Source organism: Xenopus tropicalis, chromosome 5 (assembly GCF_000004195.4).
Source record: "Xenopus tropicalis strain Nigerian chromosome 5, UCB_Xtro_10.0, whole genome shotgun sequence".
Classification (NCBI taxonomy): Eukaryota; Metazoa; Chordata; class Amphibia; order Anura; family Pipidae; genus Xenopus; species Xenopus tropicalis.
Window position 1 is genome coordinate 146,521,904 of NC_030681.2, and position 7,132 is coordinate 146,529,035.

Here is a 7,132-nt window from a genome sequence, read left to right on the forward strand (position 1 = left end):
TACTTTATGCAAACGTATGAGGTGGCACACCACAGGGGAATGCATGAGGTTACAGATCCCAGTGACAGTAACCACTGCTCCACAATGAACCACAGAACACAGGTGAGATACTGCACTGGCACTTTAAGCACCCTTTTCTTTTGAACATGCTCTTACAGCCCCAGTCCTTTTGGTAGGGGCAAGAGAAATTGTTACAAATCCGGCCGAAAGGCTGGGGCTTTTTAAGCCACCATCAATTTTACCATGAATTTTTAGGTATCTATTGTTTTAAGTACTTATGCCCACTTTTTTAGCACTTTTTGGATTTCGGTGCAATAACCTCCGGGTGTTTTGCACGATTTCCTGGCCCCAGAGAGGGTGCATACTGCTCCGGGACCTCTTTGGAGGTCCACTTGTAACCTGCCCCCTTCTATGCTTCAGCTTGGAGGGAAATAGATAAAGGGATCCCCCTAGCCTTGCGGCGAAGGGGATTTGAAGACCCTTGCCTCCTGCGGGCCTTTCGGCCGGGGAGGTCGGGGATAAAGGGGTTCCCCTGAGCTTCGGCAAGGAGGTTCCAGAATATTCTTGGATCATTTTGTGCCTTTTGGACTTTCTGCAGCCCAATTAATTCATTTCAGGATGTGGCACCCTTGCAGCAGGATCTTGACAAAGAAATCTCGGAAAAGTCGCAGCGTTTCTTCTCTGTGACTTTTTTTTTAAAAAATTTGAATCGAGTTTAAAATGAAAAATCGATTGATTCTTCCGCCACAGCAGCATCTCTCTGTTTCTCTTTTTAACTCGCTCAGTTTCACTTGTGCTTTGCATTCTGTGATCCAGATTTGCTTTGCTATATTTCGGTTGGGCTGCTGGCGCTGAGTGGGGCAATCAGGCATATCTCTCATGTGTTCCTTCCTCTTTCATATTTACCAAAGTGCTCAAGTCTGACTTCATACACATGTTCCTCAGTCAGTTACATGCTTGTGAGAACTGGTTAAATATGATAAACTGATTAGCAGAAATATTCAGCTTTTATTAACCCTTTTCAGTTTTAAATTAAAAAATGGCCCTTGCCTATTCCCCAGCGCTAATTTAGGGTTGCCTCCTGTCCAGTTTTGACCCGGACAGCCTGGTTTTCAGAAGGGCTATCTGGGTCAAAACCTCCTGCCCGGTTTCTCAAATTAGGAAAACCGGGCAGGACAGAGGGCCACCCCCCAAAACCTGCCACCCTAGGCACAGGCCCTCAGGTGCCTATATATAAATATGGCCCTGCCTATTTATATACAGACACCCGAGGGCCATACAATCACATTTCACAATATTGTGGGCATATCAGGGAAAAGATTCCAAACAAGTGAATCTTACTATGGCCACCTTAAAGCCCCAGCGCTACATTGCAGCATTATTTTTACCATCTTTGTCTGAATGCTTAGTTATGCAGATAGCATCTAAACCATTTGATTCCATCTCCTAATGCAAGCACCATAGCAACAGTGCGGCTAAACATTACTTGCGTCTTTCAAACACAGACAAAACCTCATCTTGAGGATCTTTGGCTGCAGCGGGGAACTAATGCACTAGATTTCTAATCTCAAGTGCCCTTTAATCAGATTCATGTCGACGAGGCCACAAGAACATTCTGTTACACAAACAATAAATACAAATTCTAATAGGGTTGTGTGACCTTTAGCTAGAGAATAGAAAAAAAGGAAACTGGAATGTAGCCTCTTTTGTTATAGGGGTTGTTTAGTTCACTTTTAGTATGATGTATAGAGTGGTATTCTGAGACAATTTTAAATTGGTCTCCATTTTTTATTACTTGTGGTTTTTTATTATTGAACTTTTTGTTCAGCAGCTCTCCAGTTTCGGATTTTACCATCTATCTGGTTTCTAGGGTCCAAATAACCTAAGCAACCTGGCAGTGGTTTGAATGAGAGACTGGTATATGAAAAGGGGAGGACCTAAATAGAAAAATAAATGATAAAAAAGTAACATTAACAATTAAATTATAGCCACGCTGAGCAATAGTTTTTTTGGCTTGGATTAGTGACTCCCATTTGAAAGCTGGAAAGAGTCAGATGAAGAAGGCAAACAATTCAAAATCTATAAACAATAAAGGATTAAAGACCAATTGAAAAGTTGCTTAGAGTTGGCTATTCTTTAACATACATACTGGGATCCCTTATCTGGAAACCCATTATCCAGAAAGTTTCGAATTACGGAAAGGCCTTCTCCCAGAGACTCCATTATAAAATGATTCCCTTTTCTCTGTAATAATAAAACAGTACCTGTACTTGATCCCAACTAAGAAATAATTACCCCTTATTGGGGGCAGAACAGCCCTATTGGGTTTATTTCATGGTTAAATGATTCCCTTTTCTCTGTAATAATAAAACAGTACCTGTACTTGATCCCAACTAAGATATAATTACCCCTTATTGGGGGCAGAACAGCCCTATTGGGTTTATTTCATGTTTAAATGATTCCCTTTTCTCTGTAATAATAAAACAGTACCTGTACTTGATCCCAACTAAGATATAATTACCCCTTATTGGGGGCAGAACAGCCCTATTGGGTTTATTTCATGTTTAAATGATTCCCTTTTCTCTGTAATAATAAAACAGTACCTGTACTTGATCCCAACTAAGATATAATTACCCCTTATTGGGGGCAGAACAGCCCTATTGGGTTTATTTAATGGTTAAATGATTCCCTTTCTCTGTAATAATAAAACAGTACCTGTACTTGATCCCAACTAAGATATAATTACCCCTTATTGGGGGCAGAACAGCCCTATTGGGTTTATTTAATGGTTAAATGATTCCCTTTCTCTGTAATAATAAAACAGTACCTGTACTTGATCCCAACTAAGATATAATTACCCCTTATTGGGGGCAGAACAGCCCTATTGGGTTTATTTCATGGTTAAATGATTCCCTTTTCTCTGTAATAATAAAACAGTACCTGTACTTGATCCCAACTAAGATATAATTACCCCTTATTGGGGGCAAAACAAGCCTATTTGGTTTATTCAATAGTTAAATGATTTTTAGCAGACTTAAGTCATGGAGATCCAAACTACGGAAAGATCCCTTATCCGGAAAACCCCAGGTCCCGAGCATTCTGGATAACCAGTCCCATACCTGAACTATAATTAACAACTTGTTTAGGAGTTGTATGTACATATTCAGGGCAGGAGCCAGGGAAGGGCTGATGCACCAAATGATTGCACATACCTGTAGATGTGTGTATATATATATATATATATATATATATATATATATCAAACTCAACAGTAGAAAGCACTCACAGCTACAGCTACAGCATCAATCAGGTCAGTGATTTATTTCAGCATACCATCGGTATGCTGAAATAAATCACTGACCTGATTGATGCTGTAGCTGTGAGTGCTTTCTACTGTTGAGTTTGATGTATTATTTTTGTCAGCACCCAGCCTGTGCCCGATACTGGTGAGTGCCGATTCTTTGCAAGACTATATATATATATATATATATAAAACTAATGATGAATAACAAATTATTTGGGGGTCGTAATTATCCACACTGAGAGTCAGAAGAAGAAGGCAAATAGTTAAAAAACTATGCAAAATAAAAAAATGAAGACCAATTGAAAAGTTGCTAAGAATATAGCATACTAAACGTTAACCTGAAGATCTACTATATTTGCAATTGATTTTTGAATTGTTTCTGATTTTTGATTACAGTTTATTTGGCAAAACTGGTAACAGATTATTAGCCCTATAAATATGTTTCCTCTGTCAGTGTACCATATGCAAAGGCTGTCGAACCTCAAGTCAAAGACCATCGCTGTGTAGCTTTACATGAAATAAGAGTGTATAAGATTAGAGTAGGATTATTTACCCTTTTTGAAGCACATTTAGGGGTGATTTATGTCTTGTTATTTTTTGCTTTCCAGTCCTGGACTAATCCTAATTAATGTCGGACCACACCCCTTTCCTCTAGGCCATGTCACTAATTGGTTCTGTTACTAAAGGATTATCATAAATGACTTAGGTTTACATAGGAACTTTATAAAGGAGGATTAAAAGGTTTAGATACAGTAGGAGGGGAATTTACAAAGTACAACTTTAGGACGAAAATTGCCATGTTTTGTTCCCATAATGGCCAAGTTGCATTCACTACAATTGTGCCGGATAGGAGGTGACTAACATATTGTGGATTTGCCTTCTCTGGTTATTAAAGGTCAGTAGAAAACGTCCGGATATACATGACTGATTATCCAGAACTTTCTTTTTCATTGTACCACATGACTGATAGGTAATGGATTCAAAATCCCTAAATTGAGTTAGTGAATCCGTTATTTGGACCATAGCCAGGTGTCATACTCAGTGGGGGAGATTTATCAATCCACGAACGCTCGGAGCGTTCGTATTTTACGCAACTTTTTGTACCTTGCGTATTTTTGCCGATTTTTCGTTATTTTACGCAACTTTTTCGTACTTGCGTGAAAAATTACGCAATACAAAATCGTATTGTCGCAACGAGTACGAAAGTTTCGGATTCATTCAAGCTTCGGTATGGTGACTTTCCTTGGGCCAGGTTGGAGCTGCAGAGTGCCATTGATTCCTATGGGAGGCTTTCCTTGGGCCGGGTTGGAGCTGCAGAGTGCCATTGAGCCCTATGGGAGACTTTCCTTGGGCCGGGTTGGAGCTGCAGAGTGCCATTGAGCCCTATGGGAGACTTTCCTTGGGCCGGGTTGGAGCTGCAGAGTGCCATTGAGCCCTATGGGAGACTTTCCTTGGGCCGGGTTGGAGCTGCAGAGTGCCATTGAGCCCTATGGGAGACTTTCCTTGGGCCGGGTTGGAGCTGCAGAGTGCCATTGAGCCCTATGGGAGACTTTCCTTGGGCCGGGTTGGAGCTGCAGAGTGCCATTGAGCCCTATGGGAGACTTTCCTTGGGCCGGGTTGGAGCTGCAGAGTGCCATTGAGCCCTATGGGAGACTTTCCTTGGGCCGGGTTGGAGCTGCAGAGTGCCATTGAGCCCTATGGGAGGCTTTCCTTGGGCCGGGTTGGAGCTGCAGAGTGCCATTGAGCCCTATGGGAGACTTTCCTTGGGCCGGGTTGGAGCTGCAGAGTGCCATTGAGCCCTATGGGAGGCTTTCCTTGGGCCGGGTTGGAGCTGCAGAGATCGATTTCAGCAAATAAACACAGTATTTATTCATACTTATTGAAGGAACAGATTACAGTGATAGGTATATTAGGGGTTTCTGTGTTGTGTGGGGCTCTTTACGAAAAAATAAATGAAGCCCATGGAGCTGCCTCATGTCTATGTGCCCCTAAAAGTGCACTTTAAGGAGACCACGGACTTGAGTGAGTGTGAGTGCATGAGAGGGCACCATTTCCTGCCTGTGAGAGTGTTTGCTCCAGGGCCAAGCAGGGAGCACGCAGACAGATGCAGAGAGGAGAGCTTACTATGCGCACAGACAGGAAGTCTGAGTCTATAAACAGAAACAAACTCTCCCACAATGTGCCAACGTGTGTAACCCTTGTCGTTCTGTAGCGTAGGAATGTTAACCCATTCAGTTTCACACGGCGTATTGGCCATTGCTTTATATGGCACTATAGGGAGACCCGGCCTTACTCGCAGGTTGCAACGAGAGTATAAGGTTTGGTTTCCCACAGAGACTTTTGCATTGCCAGTGTATGTATGTTTATTTCATGTTTGTAAGTAGGACACTGAGGAGCCCTATACAGGTATGGCATCCGTTATCCGGAAACCCGTTATCCAGAAAGCTCCGAATTATGGAATGCCTTCCTCCCATAGACTCCATTTTAATGAAATGATTCAGATTTTTAAAATGCATTTCCTTTTTCTCTGTAATAATAAAACAGTACCTGTACTTGATCCCAACTAAGATATAATTACCCCTTATTGGGGGCAGAACAGCCCTATTGGGTTTATTTAATGGTTAAATAATTCCCTTTTCTCTGTAATAATAAAACAGTACCTGTACTTGATCCCAACTAAGATATAATTACCCCTTATTGGGGGCAGAACAGCCCTATTGGGTTTATTTAATGGTTAAATGATTCCCTTTTCTCTGTAATAATAAAACAGTACCTGTACTTGATCCCAACTAAGATATAATTACCCCTTATTGGGGGCAGAACAGTCCTATTGGGTTTATTTAATGGTTAAATGATTCCCTTTTCTCTGTAATAATAAAACAGTACCTGTACTTGATCCCAACTAAGATATAATTACCCCTTATTGGGGGCAGAACAGTCCTATTGGGTTTATTTAATGGTTAAATGATTCCCTTTTCTCTGTAATAATAAAACAGTACCTGTACTTGATCCCAACTAAGATATAATTACCCCTTATTGGGGGCAGAACAATCCTATTTGATTTAAGTAATGTTTTATTGTTTTTTTTAATAGACTTAAGATATGGAGATCCAAATTATGGAAAGACCCCTTATCCGGTAATACCCTTGGTCCCGAGCATTTTGGATAATTGGTCCCATACCTGTATATAACCAAGCACATATTTAATCAACCTTTCTTTAGAATTTTCATTTCAATTGTAACGGGGTTATATATCAACATTCGTATTTTTTTTTCCAGGAATTCCAGTTTTTTGTGCTAAAAATCATGAATTTGAATAATGGTTCAAAAAACGCACATTTTTGCTATTTATTTAGTAAATCATATGTGAAAATTCTGCACCTAAAATCTTGTAAAGCCATGTAGAAGTTATAGAGTTGCCCTTGGCAAAATGTAAACCATTTATTCAAATTTTGTTGACCTCTTGAGCTTGTTGAGCTTGCCGACCCATTAAAAATGTTAAGAAAAATACAAATTTTATGTATTTACGTTATTTAAGTTTCTTTCATGCTTTTATTTGATCACTGTTTTTATATACAGATTTCTAAAAAATATGGTAACATATATGTTTTTTTTTACATTTTGGGATTATTATCGAAGTAGTAAAAAATTAGAAAAGTACACAAATTACGAATCTTGCTAAATAACCCCTTAAGACACTCCTATACAAGCCAGGCAGGGTCACCCCTCTATAGTAAGTATCTTAATGGGAGGAAACCTACGTAACAGGAAAATGACTCCTTGGGGCAGTGTTTTAGGAGAATTAGTGTCAGTTGAACTCCCTATAGT